Source organism: Thalassophryne amazonica, chromosome 9 (genome assembly GCF_902500255.1).
Source record: "Thalassophryne amazonica chromosome 9, fThaAma1.1, whole genome shotgun sequence".
In the NCBI taxonomy this organism is placed as follows: Eukaryota; Metazoa; Chordata; class Actinopteri; order Batrachoidiformes; family Batrachoididae; genus Thalassophryne; species Thalassophryne amazonica.
Genome location: NC_047111.1, coordinates 36570916 through 36597154, shown reverse-complemented (window position 1 = coordinate 36597154; position 26239 = coordinate 36570916). Strand labels below are relative to the sequence as shown.

The window sequence follows — 26239 nt, the reverse complement described above, 5'->3', positions numbered from 1 at the left end:
CAGTTGAAAACCTCCACATTTCAGGCTCTATTGATCCAGGATGTCGTGAGAGAACAGAGAAGTTCAGAAGAATCGGTTTCCGCATTTATCCTATTCCATGTTAAGGAGATTTTTTTAATGAAGAGCGTGAGACGGGTCCGCGCGTCGGGATGCAGCCGTCGCGTGCAGCGGCACAGGAAAACACCCCGTGTTGATAACCATTTGTAAAATCCAGGTGGCGTTTGATGGCTTTCAGTGAGTGAGTTATATGAGAAATTGTTTAACAGCTGGACATGTTCCACTTGTCCTTAAGGCTTCCAACGGAGGTGTTTTCCTGTGCGGAGCATCGCGGCGCTGCGAGCCGACGCGCGGACCCGTCCGCACGTCTTTCATTAAAAAAAGCTCCTTTAACATGGAATATCCTATAAAATGCTGAAACCGACTTCTTCTGAAACTTCTCTGTTCTCTCACGACGCCTGGATCAGGTTTCAACTTGAAACAGGCTGATGACGCCGCCTGAGAGCGCTGTGCGTCTCACACCGTGGGAAGTCCTTAAAGCGACAGTGTCACCTCAAAATCTCTCTCATCCGTTAATATTGGAGCGGCTCACCTCAGCTCACCTCAGAGCTCCACAGAACAGCGGAGCAGAGCAGGAACTTGCTCACAGATGGTCAAGGTCGAGCTGGTAAGCTTTCAATCTGTGTGTTTTTTCAGATGCTGTTTAGATTTTTAGCAAGTACATTCATGTCCAAATTGGTTTTTCTAAATGTGTTTTTAGCTTCCTGGTTTGTAAAGAAAACACATTTGGACCGAAAGAAAATACGCCTTCTGACCGATGTACCATGGTAACCATCTGATATGGGAAATATCGACCGGTAATCAGCCAATCAGAGCGCGCGCTGCGTCGCAGTCATATCAAAAAATGCTAATTCCAATTAAGGGTCACGGGTTCTGAATCCTCCCCAGCAGTCATAAGTGCGAGTGGGGTACACCCATGTAGGACGCAGTCTATCGCAAGGCCATATAGACAGACAAACTCATTCACACTCAAACGCACACCGATGGTCAATTTAGAGTTTCCAATTCACCGACATGCATGTCTTTGGAAGCCGGAGTGTCTGGAGGGAGGAGCAGATGATTGTTGACTCTAAATTGACTGTGACACACTCTGAAAGAGTTTGTCTGTATGTGGCCCTGTGATAGACTGGTATCCTGTCCACAGTGTACTCCACCTCTTGCCTCTGCCTCATGACCACTGGGATAGAAATGAATGAATGACTGGGATATGGACTGTCAACATTATCATTGTAATCCCCATTTGAAACAGGAGGCTCCATGGATTCCAAGGTTCTGGTGTCTAACCCTAGAAGAAGAAAACCCACACAGTACAGAGTTTGTGGGCTTCCCTTGATGCCGTAGTGCCACCGCATGGACACCCTCAAATAGTGATTGCCAGGAATGCAAAATATTTCCAGCAGGGGGAGACAGAGACACTCACCATGCCGCTTGGACACTTGACACCATAAAGCAGGACAAGCACCAGAAGGCAAAACAACCTTTAGCAGTGAACAAAACACACAAGGAAATGAGAGGATGAGGGACATATTGACATCAGTGACGCATGAACACATGCGTTTGACCGTCTTATCAGATAAGAGTGAAGATAAGGCGATAAGATGTCCACTGAGCTGGTCATGACGCCATTTACTCTTCTCACGCAAACAATCAAAAAACTGTCACTTTATAAGGTTTGGTATTTTTCACCTCTTTACCAGGTTAAATGATATATTTATAGCAATAATGACTTGGGAATCTGGATTCAATCCACTCTCCAGTTTATCAACAAACCAATTTGAAACTATTCCCAGTGCAGGTGTCATGTGGCTTGTGATGTCCAACCAACAGAGGAGGGGTCAAGGTTATGTGGCCACCCCGTCTGTCTGTGAATAAATGATCTAAAATGGGGGGAAAACTGATTTTGATAACATTGTGGAGCAGCGGAGGGGATTGTGATTAGCACTGTTGCTTCACAGCAACAAGGTCTTGGGATCGTTTCCCACATGGTCCTTTCTGTGTGTCGCTTCTATGTTCCCCCCGTGTTCGTGTGGGTTCCCTCCTGGTGCTCCGGATTCCTGTCTGAAATATGCGTCTCTGTGATAAACCTGCCTCTCCCCACTGGGTAAGAGGCGGGTGTACCCCGTCTCTTACCCAGTAACCACTGAGACAGACTCCAGCCCCCAGTGACCTTTGACTGAAGTAAGCGGGAATGGAAAGTGAATAAATAACATTTGGTTGGAGATCGTCTTCTTGTCCAGGAAATGTGAGAAAATTCATTTAATATACATTCAAATCTGCCAACAGATTTTTGCTTTTATCTCTTTAGTCTTTTAAATTATGATATTTCCTAAGATTCACATCACTCAGTCAGTATTAGAGTGGGATATTAGAGCACAGAGTTGAGTCAATAGTCTAAGAAAAATGTAATTATTTTTCATGTTTTAGTGACAGTATTTTTGGTGTTCTGCACTCTTTGGGTGTTCCCATCTAATTCCATCCATTTGCAGTAGTGTGGCGTTGTGTTGTTTTGATCCCTATGTGTGTTTGTGAATGCAGCATAGTTTAAAGAGTTTTGATCCAGTTTTGACCAAACTTTATGGAATGCTTTGGGGACCAATCATTCCATAACAACACATGATTTCATTTTGTGAGAATCAGTTAAAAGGTCACAGGCCAATGTCAAAATTTTAGCCAAATGCTCACTGGACATTTAGAATCATTACTGTATTTCAAGGAATTGTTTCAGATCCACTCTTGCTTACTATTAAACACAAGAAGCAAAACAACTATGAAGTCAAAATGTCACCTTTTATTTGTCTATTAATCTCTTTTAACCCTTTTGTCAACATTTTTGACTTGTGATTCTGCACAAATGCTTTTAGCTAAAGTAGTAAATGACCTCCTTGCTCTGGATCTGGATGCCAATTCAGTGTTGTTGCTGCTAGACCTTAATATTGTCCTTTGATATTACAGATTAAACAGATGAAAAACTCTTGGTGTTTCTCTTCAGGTTTTTTTTTTTATTATTAACATCATATTTGTCCAACCAATCACAATGTGTTTTCTATACGAACAACTTCAAAGTCCACTTTGATTGAAATATAGGGTAACGCAGGGTTTGTTTTAGGTCCTTTGCTGTTTTCACTTTATTTGGCAACCTTGGACAGATACAGTGGCTTGCAGAAGTATTCATCCCTTGGGATTTCATGCATTTAATTTGTTTATGGCAATTCAAATACAAAAGTACATCAGGCTTCTCAATATAAAAAAAATTCTAAAATTATATTTATTCGACTCAACTGAAAGTAAATCTGTACAACGTGATGTAAATTAATTAAAAATATAAAGCCAAGGTGATGGGTTGCATAAGTAATCAGCCCCTTTGGTATAATACCTGTAAATAATCAGTTTAATTGCCAGTTTTCTTCAGACAAGTCAGGGGATGGATACATGCACATTTCCAAGTCACTGAATGTCTTGAACTTGTCTTGAATGTCTTGAATCAGTTATGAAGAAATACAAACAGTATGGCACTCTGTGGTAAATCTGTGTGGATTAGACAGTTCTCAAAAACTGAGTGACTGTGCAAAAGCCACCAAGACACCCAGACAACCCAGAGAAGTTACAGTCTTCTGTGGCTGTGACTGGAGAAATTGTGCATAGTACAGGTTTTTGCATTTTGTGTTCCGAGTTACACAGCTTCATGATGAAGTGGTATAGAGGAGGGTTTTCTTTCTCCAAAACATTAAATCTAGGCTTGCATCTCAGATGTGCCTTCTGGCAGATTGTAGCTGAACTTTCAGGTCTTCTTTTAATAAAACCCTCCTCTGTACCACTTCATCATGAAGCTGAAAACTGGGGACACAAAATGCAAAACATGCACTATGCACAATTTCTCCCACCACAGCCACGGAAGCCTGTAACTTCTTCTGGGTTGGTCTGGGTGTCTTGGTGGCTTTCCTCACTCTTCTCCTTCTTGCACATGTCACTCAGTTTTTGAGAACTGGTGTAATCCACACAAAATTTCCCATAGAGTGCCATACTGTTTGTATTTCTTTCAAAACTGATGTAATAAAGTTCAAGACCTATTCAGTGACTTAAAAATGTCATGTATCTATCTCCTGACTTGTCTGAAGGAAAACTGGGCAATTAAACTGGTTATTTACGGGTATTATACCAAAGGGGCTGATTACTTATTGCAAACTCATCATCTTGATTTTATATTTTAATTAATTTATATCAAGTGTACAGATTTACTTTCAGTTTGAGTCTAAGAAAGATAATTTTAGAAGCTTTTATATAGAGAAGTCTGATCTACGCTTTGCATTTGAAATACCATGAACAAATTAAAATGCATGAAATACCAAGGGGCTTGTTGGGTTATTTTCCTCGTTGTTGGGTATCTTTAACAGGGCTGAATACTTTTTCAACCCACTGTAGTTGAAAACTCTGGAATTAATGTTTCACTGTTATGTCAATGACATTCAGTTTTTTTATACCAACAAAGGCAAATAATATATCTCATATGAACATCTGAATTTAGTCAGGAAACTGAATGTCATGTAATTTTCTTCTTTTAAATTCTGAACAGACTGGTGCATGGTCATTGGTCCAGTGAGACACGTTCTTGTATGATCAGTTAGCACTGTCATTCATTGCATGTGTCATTCATTCGTGATAAAGTTCAAAATCTTTAAGTGTTGACCCTACCTTGGCCTTTGACCGAGACATTAGGGAAATTAAAAGAATGTCGTTTTTCATTTGCAGAACATTATGAATATTCAACCAATTCTTTCCATGTCTGATGCAGAGGCACACTGTTAAAATCATCAAGGTGGTTCTACTTAAAACCCTGTGTTCCACTGCTGCTGTTGTTGTCCTTTTGGCTCCTCCCATTTTTTTTTTTTTTTTTCACGGTCACCACAACAGATACAGCTAGAGCCGCATGATATTTGGACAAGTTTTATGACAGATGCCCTTGCTGACGTTAGTCCAGTTTACCTGGAGAAACACACAACCGTCGGTGTTCCAAAGAGGTCTCCCATCCAAGTATTAACTAAGTCCCGCACTGCTTAGCCTCTGCGATTTGATGGGATCAGGCTGACACAGCGCAGGCCGGCTGCGAACTCGTAGTCTAATAAATGATATCCGTAAGTGAGGATGGACTGGTTGTCTGCTTTGGTGGTTGCCATCCAGGACAGGGTGCTGATGGACTGTGGTGGATTGCACTGTTAGATATATTTGTGTGTTTAATTATTGTTTTATTTATTTGGTTTCTTGACTTGTTTTGTATTAAGGTAGTTATTTTACTTAGGATTGTATCCTTAGAGTCATATACAGTATTTTTCTCTGCTCTCTGTTGGCATGTGCATGTCAAATGGATTTAACCAGTTGTACCACTTAGGAGAAAGACATTCAGGTTACATTATAAATCATATATGTCCCATTATCGTGCAGGTCAGTGGCAGGGGGTGGGGACCTCCCTCGAATGCCCACGGGGACCAATAAGGGAAGGATTTTGTGAAATAAGGTCTGCCTTTGTCATACATATGTTGTGCTTTATAAAAGTCCTTTGTGTCCATTGTCGTGGTTCTGAATGGATGGATCTCCAGCGTGAGAGAAGTTCTTCAGAATCCATGCTGATTTTTCACTGTGATTTCGAATAAATTTAAAAGTGCAGAATAGTTCGAGTTTGCACTTTGTGTGGGGCAGTGTTACAGAAAGAGCCGATGCTGCCACCAGCGGATACTCCGAGACCTGAGCTGGGTAAAGATTCGACCATGTAGCTTTGCATCTTTTTGCTCTTCTGTTTCTTTGCTTAGGTATACTACATGTTTGTTGATGAGCTTTTGTTGATCATAGAAAACAGCAAAGCAGACCTGGAGGCAGCCATGTAAATAAAAACAGAATACAGTTATTTGCAAATCCTCTTCAATCCTCTTCTGGGTGTTGTTGATGTATGGCTTTTGCTTTGCATGGTAGAGTTTTAACTTGCACTTGCCTTGCTGATTACATGTAGAAAGTTCTCCAGATTCTCTGAATCTTCTGATTATATTATGGACTGTAGATGATGGAATCCCTAAGTTCTTTGCAACTGAACATTGAGAAACATTGTTCTTAAACTGTTGGACTAATTTTTCATGCAGTTGTTCACAAAGTGGTGATCCTTGCCCCATCTTTGCTTGTGAATGGCTGAATCTTTTGGGGATGCTCCTTTTATACCCAATCATGACACTCACCTGTTTCCATTTAGGTGCTCTTGAGCATTCATCAACTTTCCCAGTCTTTTGCTCCCCCGTCCCAACTTTTTTGAAATGTGTTGCAGGCATCCATTTCAAAAATGAGCAAATATTTGCAGAAAAACAACAAAGTTATCAGTTTGAACATTAAATATCTTGTCTTTGTGGTGTATTCAATTGAATATGGGTTGAAGAGGATTTGCAAATCATTGCATTCTGTTTTTATTTACATTTTACACAACATCCCAACTTCATTGGAATTGGGGTTGTATATGAGAAAAGTGCCACTAGGTGGCAATAGCTGGTCCACTAGACATTTTGAAAACAAACATTCATAACAACTATTCACTTATTATATCAGAATTTTAACAAGCTTTAACAAGTTTACACAACAACTAGCTTAAAAACAATTTCAACTAACAGAATAAGTATACAATTACTAGACAGTAAATCCCACCCCTGCCACATTTCTGCATGTAATGTGGAGTTGCATCAGGAAGGGCATCCGGCATAAAACCTGTGCCAATAAGGCGAAGTGCACATCTCAGGCCGTGCGGTGCATTATGGGCAGGCTAAGGTTTTCAGCTACCAACCCACAAGCTATGCCGGCGGAAAGCAGTGAGGAGTGCTGTGATTTGGATCATTTCAACTGCTGGAAAGTTGACGATTTAAAGCGTTTTTCTAAGCTCCGCGGATTGCCTGTTACAACCAGGACTACGTACGGCAGTGGACAGAAATGGAAAGAAGAGCTGGCTGTGCTTGCATGTGTTGCATCTGTACAGAAAGTACCGTTAGTGCCGACAAAGAAGGAAGAGCGCGCTGCTGTCGAAAATGACCCATGCTTGTTGATAGCTGGAGAAAAACAAATTTCTGACCCCTTGAAGGCAACTGACGGATGGTTAGACGAAGTTCAGAGACTGAAACTGTGGATACTGCAGAATATTTGCTAAGCAGGAATGAGAAATCGCGACTCCGCCGGCTTCACAATGACGGTGAGTCTCATGTATAACCTCTTTGGTGTCACGTTTGTTTTGATAAGTTGACAGACATACAATGATATGTGCATGCATGCAGTTTGTTTATAGAACATGTCAATTTTACAATATTACGCGCCACATCATTCATGACGCAACATTACAGTCATACGCCGATGCACGAAAATGGCGGCACGGTTTCAGGATATTGACAAAATAAATGTGTGCAAGAAACGTACAAATTCAGTCCGTCTTTTACGTCCATCTGGATATTTCTTTTCTGTGGCGAAATTGTGTAGAATGAACGGAGGTTTATGACCACATTTCTTCTTCTTTCCATCTTTGTTTGGACTCGGCGGAGGTTTGCAATCGTGTGTTTTCAGCCAACTTTCAAGCCTATAAATTCCATTCGAGCATTTGAAAACAGCACAGTGCGCCCCTGTCATTATTGTATGTCGCTTAAGGCTTAAAGCCTTTGAAACACTCTCTGTAAAAGCCTTAACTTTTACACTCCGCTAATGCTACTGTATACGAAATTCAGTGGGAGCAGTGTGAGTGTGGTAGCTGGGATTTTTGCCCCTGTTTGACCCACGCATGCGCAGATGCGATGCGCACTTCGCTTATTCAACATGCAGATCCACCTTGGATTTGCTGTGGCGACCCCGAGTGCAAACAACAGAGCAGCCGAAGGGACTTACTTATTTACTTACTAGACAGTAACTGAACATAATAGAAGTAGACATAATATGAGTAAGTATAGGTTTTCCAAACAGGTCAATATATATATGGGATAATTTACAAAATCATCAGATGTTTCATTTAAAATTAATTATGACAGTTTTTATATTTCTGATCATTTTTCTATTTCTTGACCATTTTTATTTCTGGACATTTTTTCTATTTATATTTATGCATGATGTGTACTTTTATGTGCTCCAGAATACTTTTTTATTTATCAGGAAGTATGTTTTTTCTTTTAAACAGCTCAATACATATCGAATTATTATAGAATTCTTTAACAAGTCATGCGAGTCTCTCACCAGATGTTTCAATTAAAATTTAAGACAATTTTAAAATGTCTGACAATTCTGGGCATTTTTATAGTTGTATTTATGTATATGTGCTTTTTATGTAATATTCTACACATTTTACATGAATAATGAATTACAGTGATTAATTTTCTATAGTTAGATGGATATCCTGGAATCATTGTCTTTATTAAGATCAAATCTCTGTTAATCAAATTTGAGCAGCCAAAATAACGTGAACCTAATTTTAATATAAAATTGCAGGAGGGATTGATTTTTTTTTTTTTTTTTTATGGCATGTACATGCATCTCATGATTAACAGATCAAACAACATATTGAGCTCTGATGCGGTCAGTGTTGTTCAAGTATCATAGCTGCACAAACAACTTTTTCGGTAATGATACAAGTGTTGACAAATGTCAATATTTAGCTTTGAGTTAGAATTTAGCTGTACATGGGTACTGGCCTTGTCTGGGGAAGTAACGTGTAATGGACTGGCGTCCCATCGATGAGGGACTCATAGACGCTCATCCATTTCCGTTTTACACTATTGTATCTGGGGATAAGCACTGGCATCAATGGACCTACTCAGGACTTGCATCAACTTGGATTTATGAATTTATTAAGGATGTGAATCGTACAACAACTCACGATTCAATTCGATTCCGATTCTTGGGGTGACGATTTGATTCAGAATCGATTTTCGATTCAAAGAGCTCTGAGAAATAGTTATATTACATAAAAAATGTTTATGTTTAAGAAAATGCAGCTTTGCAAGGTTAATCAAGTGATTCTAGATGTAATTTACTTATCTGCTTTGCTTGTTCAGAGTTGGCTGGCCAGTTTAGCGAAGAGCTGGTCAGTAGTCGGCAGAGACCGCTGCTCCCCTCTTTTAGCTCCGGGTCATGGCGTAGCATGTGGGTTTGGGGATTTGAAGTGTTTCCGAAGTACTTGACTTTCATTTTGCAGATGTTGCACAGTGCATAAGTCATGTCAAGCTTCTTACGCAGCAAATAATAAATCCAAAATGCGCCCAAACATTTGCCTTCAGCAAAGACGGTGCTGGCTGAATTAGCTCTTCGTCCGCCATACTAAGCTGCAGCTCATGAATGTTTGAAGCATGTCGGACCCTCCCCTCGCGGGGACGCTGTAGTACGGAAGCCGTTGCCTGACGAACAGTACACGCAGCGAGAAGCAAGAAAATATTTTTAAAAATGCTTTTAAAAACTCGATTCTTGGACATTTTGGATCGATTCAGAATCGTAATAAATAAAAATCGCGATTCGGACGTGAATCGATTTTTTCCGGCACCCCTACAATTTATCATCCACCAGTTGTGTTGAGGTTTGGACAACATGAAGCAGAAAGATATTCAGATGAAACAGAATCTTAGGGCCCTGTCCCACTGGCGTTTAGGAGGATTTGTGCACAAAATTGGCCCATATTCACCAAACATCCGCAATATCCGTGTAACATGCCTGTATGAGTTGGCCGTCATCCGAACACGCCTGTGATCATCTGCAGAGGCACGCAAGTCCGCAGCCAGGATTTTTGAGCTGTTCAAAAATCTGAATGCGGATAACATCCGCCTTACATACTCCATATATACTCAATTCATACGCAATACATACTCACTCTATGCGCTGTATATCTGCCGTTAACCGCTGATATCTGCAACTGACGGGGATTTGCGGCTTGGCAGAGGACCGGGACAGTGTGTAAAACAGATATATATCGTGCCTATCATGTCCACATCACAAACTAAAATATGTTGTAGCGAATGCATACAAATTGGCCACGAATAAAGAATTTTTATTACATCTGCTTTGCAGCTCATTTGCGGACAATCTGTGAATGCATAACAAACATGTCACGTAGACCCAAAGTACTATATGTGGCAGAAAGCGACATACCTGCCAGTCAGTGCCGGTCCGGCTGTGTAGATCCACAAAGACGTAGCTGCTGCAATCCAGGACTTTTATTTAACACCAACAAAAGGAAGAGTTGCTGTTTAACCACAACTCACTCAAAAGAAAAAGAAAAAACACCATCTCACACCTGAGCGGCTTCCCCCCTCCCGCTCCCCAAACTCATGAACAGTTAACCCTTGCACTCTGTGATTAACTTGTCCAAGTCCAGCAAATGCTCCAGAGGCTGTACTGTTGGTGTGAATAGTGATGCTGACGGCCCGAGTGAGCTTCTTTTATGACCGCAATGCAAATGCCGTGCACGCGCAACACGTGCGCGATGCATTCATAATACACCCATAATACTGCCGTGATAATCTCAATGTGTCGGATCCGTTTCCAGGCCCGGCGCCAGAAAAAAAATATTAAGGGGGCGATGAGTTTATCACAGGGGGTGGGGTCGCCCCCCCCACACAAAAAAAGTGCGCACCGGAGGGTACCTGCCTCTGAGCATGCGTAATGAATTGGGTGCGCTGCTAGAAAGCTCGTGTATTTAGGCTACACTGTTGTAAGAGAGTGACTAAGAGTAAAGAGTGATGACAGTATTTTTTAATTATTATTTGAACGTATAGACCCTCGGTCAAGTGATCTCCTGCATACCACAAAACCAAACCAACAACTGATCTGAGAAACGACACGAGACAGTAGATTAACCCCACATAAACCTTTCATGTAGATATACAGTGGTCCCTCATTTATCGCAGGAGTTACGTTCTAAAAATAGCCCGCAATAGGCGAAATCCGTGAAGTAGTCAGCGTTATTTTTTACAATTATTATAGACATTTTAAGGCTGGAAAACCCCTCACTACACACTTTATACACTTTTCTCAAACAGGCATTAACATTTTCTCACTTTTCTCTCCTGTGTAAACACTCTCAAAGTTTAAACGCCTCCTCGTGGCGCCGGCTCCGTCCGTTTCCTCACTACATACGTTATACAACCGTGATTGTTCATCATATATTTGCTATATATTATTAATATATCCGTAATTCATACAGGGACATTTGTCATTTTTGGCCATTTTTGTTGCGGACGACAACAAACGCCCGCAATTTGTATACTCAATTCATGCACAATTAATCCTCTCCCCAGTGGGACAGGGCCCTTACATTCACGCATGTCGTCACAGCAGTCACATATTCCGGAGCTCCAGTCATCCAATGTTTGAGCCTGCAGCACAAGTGGAGGCTGCGTGACGACCATCACGGAAGACATGATGGCCGCTTGGTGGGGCTTCACTGTGAATCAGACAGTTTCAGGATTTAACAGAAACCCTCAGCTACAACATCACTACAGTCAGGGCTTCTTAGATTTATTGTACCATGATATGCTACTGGTTAAAAAAAAAAAAACATTAGAAGGCTTTATAGTTTGGTCCACAAATAAATGGACTGCATTTATATTGCGCTTTTCCATCTGCATCAGACTCTCAAAGCGCTTTGAGCATCGCAGATATGAAGATATTGATAAACGTTTTGCTATTTTAGTAATAATCTTGTTTATTTGTTCAATCATTCATTCACTCATTCATTTATATAATTGTTTATACCTCAACAAAAATATAAACGCAACACTTTTGGTTTTGCTCCCATTTTGTATGAGATGAACTCAAAGATCTAAAACTTTTTCCACACACACAATATCACCATTTCCCTCAAATATTGTTCACAAACCAGTCGAAATCTGTGATAGTGAGCACTTCTCCTTTGCTGAGATAATCCATCCCACCTCACAGGTGTGCCATATCAAGATGCTGATTAGACACCATGATTAGTGCACAGGTGTGCCTTAGACTGCCCACAATAAAAGGCCACTCTGAAAGGTGCAGTTTTATCACACAGCACAATGCCACAGATGTTGGAAGATTTGAGGGAGCGTGCAATTGGCATGCTGACAGCAGGAATGTCAACCAGAGCTGTTGCTCGTGTATTGAATGTTCATTTCTCTACCATAAGCCGTCTCCAAAGGCGTTTTAGAGAATTTGGCAGTACATCCAACCAGCCTCACAACCGCAGACCACGTGTAACCACACCAGCCCAGGACCTCCACATCCAGCATGTTCACCTCCAAGATCATCTGAGACCAGCCACTCGGACAGCTGCTGGAACAATCAGTTTGCATAACCAAAGAATTTCTGCACAAACTGTCAGAAACCGTATCAGGGAAGCTCATCTGCATGCTCGTTGTTCTCATCGGGGTCTCAACCTGACTCCAGTTCGTCGTCGTAACCGACTTGAGTGGGCAAATGCTCACATTTGCTGGCGTTTGGCACGTTGGAGAGGTGTTCTCTTCACAGATGATGCGAAGGAGATGTGTTGCACTGCATGAGGCATATGGTGGTCACACCAGATACTGACTGGTATCCCCCCCCCAATAAAACAAAACTGCACCTTTCAGAGTGGCCTTTTATTGTGGGCAGTCTAAAGCACACCTGTGCACTAATCATGGTGTCTAATCAGCATCTTGGTATGGCACACCTGTGAGGTGGGATGGATTATCTCAGCAAAGGAGAAGTGCTCACTATCACAGATTTCGACTGGTTTGTGAACAATATTTGAGGGAAATGGTGATATTGTGTATGTGGAAAAAGTTTTAGATCTTTGAGTTCATCTCATACAAAATGGGAGCAAAACCAAAAGTGTTGCGTTTATATTTTTGTTGAGTATATAATGTCATTTCCCATGAACAAAAAGGAAAAGAATGAAGTTAAATCTTGTATTCTCTGCTCCTTATAACAAAATCGAAAAACAAATAAATAAGAAGAGAAATTCATTTGTTTCTTCAATTCCAGTCCAAATGCCATCTCCTCATCCAGTCATCACACATGAAATAAACATCATTAACAATTGTCTTGATTGTCTTACATTTCAGCAGTGACATCCATTTTCTTCTAATTTTCTATATTCTCTCATGATTTTGTCCTTATTATCAGGCTGGATGGTCAGGAATTGCAGGACACAAATGCACGAAGTAACAGCTCAAACAAACAGCTGTGGTTTTTTAGAAGGCTTTACTGTCATGTATAGCAGAGGTCGGTACACGAGTAAGCAGTTCAGAATAAGCAGCAGTACAAAAACATCAGGCAATCAGGCGTGGTTAAAGCAACAGGTTGGAGGTACACACAAAGAGGCAGGCAGGACTATGAAATGCAGGTACAGAGCTGGAATGAAGGCACAAGACACAACAAACTGGCGGGGGACAAATACACCCAGAGAGCTTATATAACCCCAGGTGGTAATCAGCAAATCAGGAAAAGGTGTGCATGGAAAGCACCAGAACCAGGGAGTGGCCAGAGAGAGAGAGAGAGAGAAACACCCATAACTAAGAACCAAGAGAGGGACAAGAGAGACAGAGACAGACAGACCCAAGCAGAAAAACCCAGCAAGAGAATAAACAAACCAAAACTAATGAAATGCAAAAATAACTTTTTTTTTTTTTTGCTGAGGGAAGTTTTGGCAGAGGGATGAAGTGAACCATCTTGGATAATCTATCTACCACAGTCAAAACAGCAGTATTACCTCTCGAGGGCAGCAGATCAGTTACAAAATCTAAAGTGATATGTGACCAGGGATGAGTAGCAACAGGCAGTGGCATTAATGAGCCCGCAGGTGGGCGGTTAGACAACTTGTGAATTGCACACATTTGGCAAGTGTTAACATACTCAGTTATATCTTTTAACATCTCGGGCCACCAGAACCTCTGCTGAACAACAAATGCTGTCTTCTTGATTCCTGGATGGCAAGAGAACCAGCTGTTGTGTCCCCACTTGATCACATCCCCCCGAGAATGGCCGGTGTAACAGTTTATCTTCCCCCTGGATATCTTACCCCCCGGAGGTAACATATCCTCCGATATCTTACACCCTTGAGGGGAAGATGTCCTAGGATATTTTACCCCCCACCCTAGATATCTTACCTCCCACCCCAATATCTTGCCAAAATAAAGTTTTGCAAGATATGTTTGTCAATATGTATGGTTTTTTGTTTGTTTTGTAATCATTGACCAATTTTATTCACTTTATACATGCTTCCCTTAGGCAGTATTATTAGACGGTATTGCTTAAATTTTCATTGTTACGCAGATGATACCCAGCTTTATCTATCCATGAAGCCAGAGGACACACACCAATTAGCTAAACTGCAGGATTGTCTTACAGACATAAAGACATGGATGACCTCTAATTTCCTGCTTTTAAACTCAGATAAAACTGAAGTTATTGTACTTGGCCCCACAAATCTTAGAAACATGGTGTCTAATCAGATCCTTACTCTGGATGGCATTACCCTGACCTCTAGTAATACTGTGAGAAATCTTGGAGTCATTTTTGATCAGGATATGTCATTCAAAGCGCATATTAAACAAATATGTAGGACTGCTTTTTTGCATTTACGCAATATCTTTAAAATTAGAAAGGTCTTGTCTCAGAGTGATGCTGAAAAACTAATTCATGCATTTATTTCCTCTAGGCTGGACTATTGTAATTCATTATTATCAGGTTGTCCTAAAAGTTCCCTAAAAAGCCTTCAGTTAATTCAAAATGCTGCAGCTAGAGTACTAACGGGGACTAGAAGGAGAGAGCATATCTCACCCATATTGGCCTCTCTTCATTGGCTTCCTGTTAATTCTAGAATAGAATTTAAAATTCTTCTTCTTACTTATAAGGTTTTGAATAATCAGGTCCCATCTTATCTTAGGGACCTCGTAGTACCATATCACCCCAATAGAGCGCTTCGCTCTCAGACTGCAGGCTTACATGTAGTTCCTAGGGTTTGTAAGAGTAGAATGGGAGGCAGAGCCTTCAGCTTTCAGGCTCCTCTCCTGTGGAACCAGCTCCCAATTCAGATCAGGGAGACAGACACCCTCTCTACTTTTAAGATTAGGCTTAAAACTTTCCTTTTTGCTAAAGCTTATAGTTAGGGTTGGATCAGGTGACCCTGAACCATCCCTTAGTTACGCTGCTGTAGACTTAGACTGCTGGGGGGTTCCCATGATGCACTGTTTCTTTTTATTCACCTCTTTTTGCTCTGTATGCACCACTCTGCATTTAATCATTAGTTATTGATCTCTGCTCCCCTCCACAGCATGTCTTTTTCCTGGTTCTCTCCCTCAGCCCCAACCAGTCCCAGCAGAAGACTGCCCCTCCCTGAGCCTGGTTCTGCTGGAGGTTTCTTCCTGTTAAAAGGGAGTTTTTCCTTCCCACTGTCACCAAGTGCTTGCTCATAGGGGGTCGTTTTGACCGTTGGGGTTTTTCTGTAATTATTGTATGGCTTTTGCCTTACAATATAAAGCGCCTTGGGGCAACTGTTTGTTGTGATTTGGCGCTATATAAATTAAATTGATTTGATTTGATTGCATTTTTCACCTTTAACTCACTGTGCTGCACACAGTTTACATCGCAGACTCTTGCAAGCTGACAAATAAGCAGCCCTAGTAAGCTACCATTCAGTACACAAAAGGATCAAGCTCAAGGTCAAAGGTCAAGGTCACAGGAAGGTCAAACACTAAATTCAACTGCACAACTTTCCTGGTCACAATTTTTTGAAATATAGCAGCCCTAGTAAGGTACCTTTCAGTACACAAAAGGATCAAGCTCAAGGTCAAAGGTCAAGGTCATAGGAAGGTCAAACACTAAATTCAACTAAACAAATGATAGAATCCTCATTTTCATTATGTTTCTTAAACATATGTTTCTTTGTATACTATTGTGTCTGTGTGTATGTGCGTGTGTGTGCACACACTACTGTGTGTTCTATACATATCAATCAATCAATCAATTTTATTTATATAGTGCCATATCACAACAAACAGTTGCCCCAAGGCGCTTTATATTGTAAGGCAAGGCCATACAATAATTACGTAAAAACCCCAACGGTCAAAACGACCCCCTGTGAGCAAGCACTTGGCGACAGTGGGAAGGAAAAACTCCCTTTAACAGGAAGAGAGCAGAGATCAATCACTAATGATTAAATGCAGAGTGGTGCATACAGAGCAAAAAGAGAAAGAAACACTCAGTGCATCATGGGAACCCCCCAGCAGTCTAAGTCTATAGCAGCATAACTAAGGGATGGTTCAGGGTCACCTGATCCAGCCCTAACTATAAGCTTTAGCAAAAAGGAAAGTTTTAAGCCTAATCTTAAAAGTAGAGAGGGTGTCTGTCTCCCTGATCTGAATTGGGAGCTGGTTCCACAGGAGAGGAGCCTGAAAGCTGAAGGCTCTGCCTCCCATTCTACTCATACAAACCCTAGGAACTACAAGTAAGCCTGCAGTCTGAGAGCGAAGCGCTCTATTGGGGTGATATGGTACTACGAGGTCCCTAAGATAAGATGGGACCTGATTATTCAAAACCTTATAAGTAAGAAGAAGAATTTATATTCTATTCTAGAATTAACAGGAAGCCAATGAAGAGAGGCCAATATGGGTGAGATATGCTCTCTCCTTCTAGTCCCTGTCAGTACTCTAGCTGCAACATTTTGAATTAACTGAAGGCTTTTCAAGGAACTTTTAGGACAACCTGATAATAATGAATTACAATAGTCCAGCCTAGAGGAAATAAATGCATGAATTAGTTTTTCAGCATCACTCTGAGACAAGACCTTTCTAATTTTAGAGATATTGCGTAAATGCAAAAAAGCAGTCCTACATATTTGTTTAATATGCGCATTGAATGACATATCCTGATCAAAAATGACTCCAAGATTTCTCACAGTATTACTAGAGGTCAGGGTAATGCCATCCAGAGTAAGGATCTGGTTAGACACCATGTTTCTAAGATTTGTGGGGCCAAGTACAATAACTTCACTTTTATCTGAGTTTAAAATCAGGAAATTAGAGGTCATCCATGTCTTTATGTCTGTAAGACAATCCTGCAGTTTAGCTAATTGGTGTGTGTCCTCTGGCTTCATGGATAGATAAAGCTGGGTATCATCTGCGTAACAATTAAAATTTAAGCAATGCCGTCTAATAATACTGCCTAAGGGAAGCATGTATAAAGTGAATAAAATTGGTCCTAGCACAGAACCTTGTGGAACTCCATAATTAACCTTAGTCTGTGATGAAGATTCCCCATTTACATGAACAAATTGTAATCTATTAGATAAATATGATTCAAACCACCGCAGCGCAGTGCCTTTAATACTTATGGCATGCTCTAATCTCTGTAATAACATTTTATGGTCAACAGTATCAAAAGCAGCACTGAGGTCTAACAGAACAAGCACAGAGATGAGTCCACTGTCTGAGGCCATAAGAAGATCATTTGTAACCTTCACTAATGCTGTTTCTGTACTATGATGAATTCTAAAAGCTGACTGAAACTCTTCAAATAGACCATTCCTCTGCAGATGATCAGTTAGCTGTTTTACAACTACCCTTTCAAGAATTTTTGAATATCCACATATGTGGATATTTTATGCAAAACAAAATTGGAGTATTTTCCATAACATCACAATCAGGTCCATATATTTGTAGAGTATATTTGGAAGGGGGATTTAAAGATACTTCAGAATAGGAAATATTACTATTGTAGATAGCTATAGATATATACAGAAAGAATACCAATATTGTTCACCATCAATCAAATGCCTTCACCTGGGACCACAAAACATCTATGAAATATAGTTTAAAGGTTGCTCTATCCTGAGTGGGCCTTATCACCTTTATTTAACTAGGATAAAACTCATTGAGATTAAGAATCTTTTTCAAGAGTGTCCTGGCCAAGAGGCAGGGCAGAGTTACATACAGTTACATTTACATAGAAAACAGACACTTGAATGAGATAATACAATCAGGTAAAACATCTACAGGTCAGAGCCATCAAGATTTAAAAGTGTTAAGTGGCACTAGCTCTTTCAGTCTAAACTCATTTTGAAGTTAATTCCAAGAGTGGAATGTTGGAATGTTGCCTGTCCAATGACCCTCAACAAAACAGTAACGGCAGGTATTGCTATTAACAGGTCCTTTAGACCCTCCATGACCAAATTCAATCAGCAGACCTGATCGGAGCAACCGGAGGTTTAAAAGTTTAATGAGTCACAGCGCTTCATACATGGCAGCCTTTACTACAGCCAGACTCAGCAACATCTGTACATAATGTTAAATGAGTCTGTTTCTGAGCCGCACCACATCGCGCAGTAGAGAACAGAGCGCACTTTGGCATAGCAGCTTTGACTACATAACTGTAAAAACCTCATGATACAGTTCACTGTTTTCCAAGTGCAGTGATGTGTTCTGCGCAGCCGGCAGGAGTGAACTGGGTTTAAATGCCAAGTGGCAAGGTACACGCGACTGTGTGCACACATTAAAAAGCGAACACATGCAGCCAGTGGTGGCTCCAGAGATCTTTTTCTGCAGGTGCTATGGGGGAGCTTGGCATTTTTATGAGTGTGCTATGGGCTCATGTGTTGCGACGGCTCTCTGCTAAACCTCTGCCACATTCGCAGGCATGCGTACACATAGCCACATTCTCATCTGTGACAGTCACTAATGACATACAGAATGACCAAAATCACACACACAAACTACTGTTTTTTCTATGTTGGTCGAACTAAGAGGCGTTTAAGAGATCGCCTTGCAGAACATAAATATGCTATTAGAGTCAATAACCAGGACTATCCAATGGTGAGGCATTTTAATACGCATCATAATGCCAATAACTCTCTCCTCCGTTTTGAGGCTATTGAACATATCAAACCTTTTACAAGAGGAGGAGATAGACTATCGAAACTAAATAAATGAGAGGCCTTTTGGATTCACAAGTTAAAAGCATGTGTCTATCCTGGACTAAATGAGAATTTTGATTTGTCCTGTTTTCTGTAACTATGCACTGAAGGAGGAATGATTCCTGAAGGGGGAGCCATCTTTTTCTCTGGAGGCAGGTTAGTTCTCTGCTGTCCCGCCTGCTTCCCACACCTGTGTCTGATTGTCTTTGTGCTGTGGGTGTACCTAGTTTTTACTTCCTTTTTAAGTCGAGTTTGTTTGTCTATACTTTATTATGTAAGCCCTGAGGAAGACTGGGTTTATGGTCGAAACATGTTGGCTTGGCCATTAAAATAAAGACCTTTTAACACCTCCTTGTGCAGCTCATATTTTTGGAGTGCCTGGACTGCATTTGTTTTTGTGATGAATGTTCTTGTTTGTAATGATTCACTGTAATCTGAGTCAGCTCTTGTTTACTGTGAGCTTGTACAACACAGGTATACTTGCAACATGACTGACAAGTCAAACCACATACTGAGCTCTCACACAGTGGCTGTTTATGTGTCACATGATGTATCAGACAAACAACATATTTAAGAAATGATGCACGTGTTTCTTCAAATCAGACTCTTATTCACACTTGTCCTGCCAGCAGTCACATATTCCACATCCCCACTCATCAGCGCACTGAACCTCCGCCACAGGCTGAGGCTGTGCAATGATAATCATGGAAGACATGGTGGCTGCTGGTGGGACTTCGCTACGTGTCAGAGAAGCACAGTGAGGTGTGGGATTGTATTGTATTGTATTAAATGTACTGACAGCTTGTAGTCACATGCAGTCTCAAAGTTGATGTTTGTACTGAAATTTAATGTCTGTTTCTGAATCATATACATCATCGGAGAACAGAACACCTGACAGAACTAACTGGTTAAACTGCATTCTGGTTACACTGTGCCAGAGGCGCAGCTTGCCAACAGGCAAGGCAAGCAACTGCTTGGGGCCCCAGGCCAGTAGGATGCCTCAAAGGCAGATAAAATTGAATCCACAGCCACAGCCGCCCTTCACTTTGGAGATTTAGACAAATGCTAGGGGTGATGACGAATCACAAGGGGTACCCTATATAAGAGAACCTTTTTGAACTTGCACTTTGTTTTTACAAATATTATTTGAATATGATTACTGGAGCATGCAATTGTTAATGCCCCACCCCAATAGATTAAAATAAAAAGATCGAAGTAATGACATGATGACTGATGATAAAGAAAACCATAGGGTTTCACTTATAACATAATGGTGATGAATGCTGGTGGGAGGCTGCTGGAAAGTGACAATCAGTGGGGCCTACTATGCTTCCCATTTGTGACAGCTGTGGGAAAAAATAAAGCAGAAGCAATGTGGAATGCTCTGATGAGGTGTTCTGTTTCACCAGGACAATTCTCCGGTCTGGTCTGGTCATCCCAATAGCTGCCATTCATGAATGTGGCTTTGAACTTGTTCCACACCCACATTATTCCCGTGATTTGGCTTCTTCGGACTTCCATCTGTTTCCAAACATGAAAAGGAACTCATTATAATACTGATACTGGCACCATCTACAGGTGATGACTTCCTTGAGCTCCAGGATAAGATCTTCTATGACCAGGATATTAAGGCACTGCAGAGATGCTGGAAAAAGTGTATGGATTTACATGGAGATTATGTTGTAAAATACAGCATTACATTGATTTGTACTTGGTCGGGCTCAAAACCTTTCAGTCACTCCTTTATATATCCAACATTTATCAAAAGTTCCCTGTTCAGTAAGGTGTATATACTTCACCAATCATTTCCTTTGCCATTGTCCACAGCTCCAGATTTGTGGAAAAAGACATAAATGAATATATTTTGAAATTTGTTCTTCTTCAAACACTTTTAAAAATCCTAGAAATTCCTGGCAACTCTGTTTGTGTAAATACACAGTAAATAATAAATTATAGTATTTTACTGTAAAAAATGAATAAAATCACAGAGCCCACTGTATATATTATGATTAGAAGCCAGGCACAAAGACAATTTGAACCCCAGAAGCAGGCAGCCAGACTCAGAGGAATGTGTGCAAAAACCAAGTACTTTAATCATACAAAGTGTAAAACAAGTACAAGATACCGAGCAATCACGAATAACCAGTGAGGGAACCAGGATAATATGACGAACAAAACAACCGGATGACACGGAGGGAAAAAAACACCAGCAATACGCATGAATGTTCTGGGATGAAACAACAAAACACTCTAACGGACCAGCGCTGAACAGAGAATAAGGAGTGACTATAAAGACTAATGACTGACAGGTATGCAGGAGAAAACAGAAGGCGGAACAAACCGGTGCATGTGAAGTTACAGAAACCCTCAGAGATGAAGAACTAAACAGACAATAATCAAATATCAAAACACTGAACAGCAAACAGTGAGTAGAACCCTAATGCCTGGCTCACACGACAGGATTTTAAAATTATCTGTAGGTTTCCAAAACCTGAGAGACCACACACGTGGAGATAAAAAAAAAAAAAAAATCATAGATCTGACAGGTTTGGTCGTCCAGTGTGCGGTGTTTAGCCACACGGTAAAAACAACACCACCACACATGAACAGATTTCACACAGGAACATTCCCAGGTCAGACAGGAAATCTCGCAAAATCTCTCAAGATTTCAATTTGAACATTAAATATCTTGTCTTTGTGGTGTATTCAGTTGAATATAGGCTGAAGAGGATTTGCGAATCATTGCATTCTGTTTTTATTTATGTTTTACACAACATCCCAATTTCATTGAAATTAGGGTTGTATAATGCAATGCAATGGATTAAATTTACAGTAAATTCAAATATATTTGTTATTCTAATTAGTTGCCAGGGATTTCCTGTAAAAATACAAGGAATTTCTAACAGTGTAATTAACATAAAATCAACCACTCTCACATATTAAAACAACCAACCAGAGAAATTTAATTAGACAGAATTAGACTGTCAATCAGACAGAGTGTTACACCCCATTATCCATTTTCTATACCTGCTTACTCTATTTAAGGGTCACATGGAGGGGGGTGGTGGTGGGGTGGGGGGACTGGAGCAGGGCACACCCTGGACAGGCCGCCAGTCTGTCACAAGACTACATATAGACAAACAAACACACTCACACACCTACGGACAATTTAAAGTTCCCAGTTCACCTGACCTGCATGTCTTTGGATGTGGGAGGAAGCCGGAGCGCCCGCAGGGAACCCACACAAACACAGGGAGAACATGCAAATGCGGCGCCACACAGAAAAGCCACAGGTGGGAAACAATCCCATGACCTTCTTGCTGTGAGGCAACAGTGCTAACCACTAATCCACCGTGCTGCCCGTATGACAGTCTACAAATGAAAAATATTAACAAATGTGTAAAACAATGTCTGTGTAATCTTGGGAACTTACTCACAAATGTGCCTTCCAGTCCACACACAAATACCAAACAATTTGAACACATGCAACACAGTTTTACAAATGTACAAGTCACAATGAATGAATGTTCAATGAATATTAATGTTTTACATACAGATTTTCAGAGGTGAAAAACCGCGGCTTCAATGACTAAAAGTTCTACCACAAATTTCTCCATCCACCCACTAAACCAGCTGATTCTCTTTATTTCAGGTCTTCAGGTAGGTCGATGAGCTCATCACTGAGACCACCTGGTGAAGGTAGAAGCAACACATCGTGGGACTTTTACTCACTGAAGCCGAGGTTTCCCCCTCTGCAGATTTTTAACATCAACTTTATAGATCCGATCACTTTTTGGCTCTCAAAAAGATTCCTGTGCACACACGTCTAAAAATACTTGTGGATTCTTTTTTTCCCTTTTACTTGCTGATTGTTGTGTGTGCAGTTTTACTCAATAGATTGACGTGTTCATCACCCCTCAATCACAACACAGACATTTTCCAACAATGGGGAAGGGTCAGATTCCAACCACAGAAAGAATCTCTCAAAAATTAAAGGAGTTGAGGACAAAGTGGTCATTGTCTGTTCTCTGAACAGTCTTAAGCTCACTGCACGGAGCTCTGTGCTGGAAGCATGTGTGCAGCTGAGGTAGCTGAAAGTCCACAGTTCAAGAAAACAATGGATATTCCCAACTTTTTCCAAGCATCTGTTCAGTAGGCAGATCATTGATTTGAATGAATTCAGATCAGTGGGTGGGATGAATGTATTTATCCTAAAAGGGTATTAAATAAAATTACTATTATTACCCTCTCATCAGACAGTATAGATATCCTCATCATTTCAAAAAAGAATATGAAGGTATAAAATTAGATTAGCTCTGTCAGTTTATGGTTTTGACAAAGGTATTGATTAAATCACTGATATCTTTCATGTTGCAATTTAATATTACAATTAAGTAGAGGTGGGCAATACTGGGAATTTTGGTATTGATCCGATACCAAGTAAATACAGGCCCAGTATTGCCGACATCGATACCGATACCAATACTTTTTCATATTTAAGCTTTATAGATCCAAAGGATCCAAAAGACCTAGGACAGAATTTCGCCAAGCATTGTACGTGACAACAAAATACTTCATTATCACAATCAACAATCAACACAACTTAAAACAAAATCTCCTGAGGGAGAGGGCTGACAAACCACAATACAACAAAATTAACACACCACAACAAATACTGTAAACAGTTTCAAACTTATTCTGTTTTTCACGTCGAACAATACAATAAAATAATACAAAAAAATAAGGAATTTCTTCCCTTCAGTGCACTTCTCTACATTGTTTCTTAAATAAAGAGTGTAAAAAAATAGAACTTAAAGTAAATTAAAACAATCTTCTGAGGTTAGAGAGCTGACAAACCACAATAGAGAAAAACTAACACACCGCAACAAATATTGTAAACAGTTTCAAACTTGTTCTTTTTTTTTCAAGTCGAACAATACAAGAAAATAATACACAGAATAAGGAAGTTCCTCCCTGCAGTGCACTTCTGGCTTTGAACAAAATAAAAACAAGTGAAAATTAAGTAAAGAAAGTATAAATAAAGAAAGAATATGTTAAGGGTCCACAGTCCCCCTGTTGAGAACAAAGGATTAGAGGTTTTTAAGAACAGTATCATGTTCACAGTGTCACGTGTTGACTCGAGGAGAGCGCTGAGTGGGCGGGCGACGCTGAGCCACGTGATGGCGCAACAACAAAAGACCAGAGGGGGGAGGGTGCGCTGCTCTGTGTTGTGTGACAGCACAGCGCGGCTCTTACAGACAGAGTAGACTTTGATGAATCTGCATGCGCAGCAGTATCAATCTTTTTACACGAGGATCGTTCAATATCAATACCAGCGTTCAATATCAATACTGCACTCCCCACACACCCTCCTATTCATACAACACTCATCTTCTCCATCTCTCTCGCACCAAACTTCACACCATGGGAGACAGGGCTTTCTGTTCAGCTGCCCCTCATATTTGGAAATATTGGTGGTGGGACAAAGTGCTGGCGTCCTCCAGCTCAGTCTGAAAAACTCACCCAGAGCAGACAAACACTGAGGAGCTTCTTTAAAAACTCGAATTAATTAACACATTTCCAGACGTCATCTTCCAAAACAAGGGTGTCATGCGCACAAGAGTTTTCATCTGTGATGATGAATTCTGGCAACAGGTCAGATTAGAAGACTTTATTTAATCCGTGAGGTGGCTTCTAAAGTGTTAGCTTTCATTGCTACATTAGCCCCACGTTTTCTTCTGCATTTTTAGTAGAAGCATTACAGTGCCACATACAGGCCTGGCATGTGTACTACAGCATTTTCACATGGTTTCACTGGATCTGTGACAACGGAGATATTTATTGAATGGAACACTTTTTGAAAATGACAAAGAAAAAGATTATGTAGCAGAAGTTAGTTTCAGTGTAGACAAGGCTTTAAAAACATGGGAAGAAATGAAATTAAAATAATAAATGAGGAATTATTTTCTTGGGGGTGCAATGGGGGTGCTATGACAAATCCAGGGGGAGCTCTAGCACCCTCTAGCGCCCCCTTGGCGCCACCTATGATAATCCAAACACCCATCCAAGACATCATTTGTCACCTTAGGTCACTAGTAATAGACCATGTTTCACAGCCAAACAGTCAAATGATGCACCTGGACCCTGATGACTTGGACCTTCCTCCACCTGCAAAAATGTCACCATACACCTCTGTTTGGAGAACCTGTGAAATAAGGACTACTTCCAAGAGGCATTCATGTCAGGAAGTCATTAAAAGCTTGGATCTTAGTCTTCATCTAGAACAATCTGATTTGTTTCTTCTCAAGACTCAGCTTCTCAAGTGCTGCAAAGAGGCCATCCATTGATCCCATCAATCATCCTCAAAGAGAGAAGCTCAATGAATTATTCTTCTCCGATAAAAGCACTCAGGTTGCAAGAATCCACAAACTTACTCAACACCCAGTCCATGCAAGTATTGAACAAAATAGGATGTAGGACACATCCTTGACCATCTTCAGAACTTACTGGGAAAAGTGAAAGACTTTGCCCCTCAGGAGGTCAAAAAAAAAAAAAAAAGCCTGGACAACGTGACCAAATGCTTCACAAAAATCAGCACTGGCTGCATGGCAGCATTTGTAATATGTACACTTACATTCAGTGAGTACTACAGGAATGCAGTGATTTTCTTGCTCTGTCAGCAGGTTGAGGGTGACGAGAACACATCAACTCACAGAATCTTCTCAGGAACTGGTCCAGACAAGTTATTCAATTTAAGGCTCCAACCCACTAGTAATTGCAAAAAAACAAAAAAAAAAAACCCCCAAAAAGAATAAATAAATAAATAATAATTCATGTGGTGGAATTCTGATATACCCTAGGAGTAACATATTACAAATAAAGAACAATGGGAGGGGTGGAAGAGCCCAAAATATGCTAATTTATGTTAATTAGACATGAGCATCAAAGGAACCAGTCAAACAACTGAAATCTTGTATCTGTCATCAAAAAAAGGACTGAAATGCAAATTCACCTGTAGTGTTGTAACAAATACCAGAAACTGAAATTGGGTGCCCTTTTGGATAATTAGCTAATTATGCTCCTCAATGATTCTGAATTCAGGAAACATGCAAAAATATTTCTGAATGGCCCAAATACTGAACATGATCGAATTATTGAAGCTATTGAGGCAATTGTGTCCCTGTACAATGGAGGTAAACATGACAGTCTTGACAAAATTAGATGCCAGCGATTCAAAGAAAAGATTTTCACATGCTCAAAAGAGATTCAGGCACA

General features: G+C 40.6%; 1 long non-coding RNA gene across 1 annotated transcript; it reads left to right on the top strand.

Annotated features, from left to right (window-relative positions):
• The first annotated feature begins 10946 nt into the window (after positions 1–10946).
• On the top strand, positions 10947–25965 carry LOC117516987. Its single transcript, XR_004562607.1, has 3 exons — positions 10947–10956; positions 19117–19120; positions 25825–25965. It is a non-coding gene; the product is annotated as an uncharacterized LOC117516987 (long non-coding RNA).
• The last annotated feature ends 274 nt before the right edge of the window (positions 25966–26239 follow it).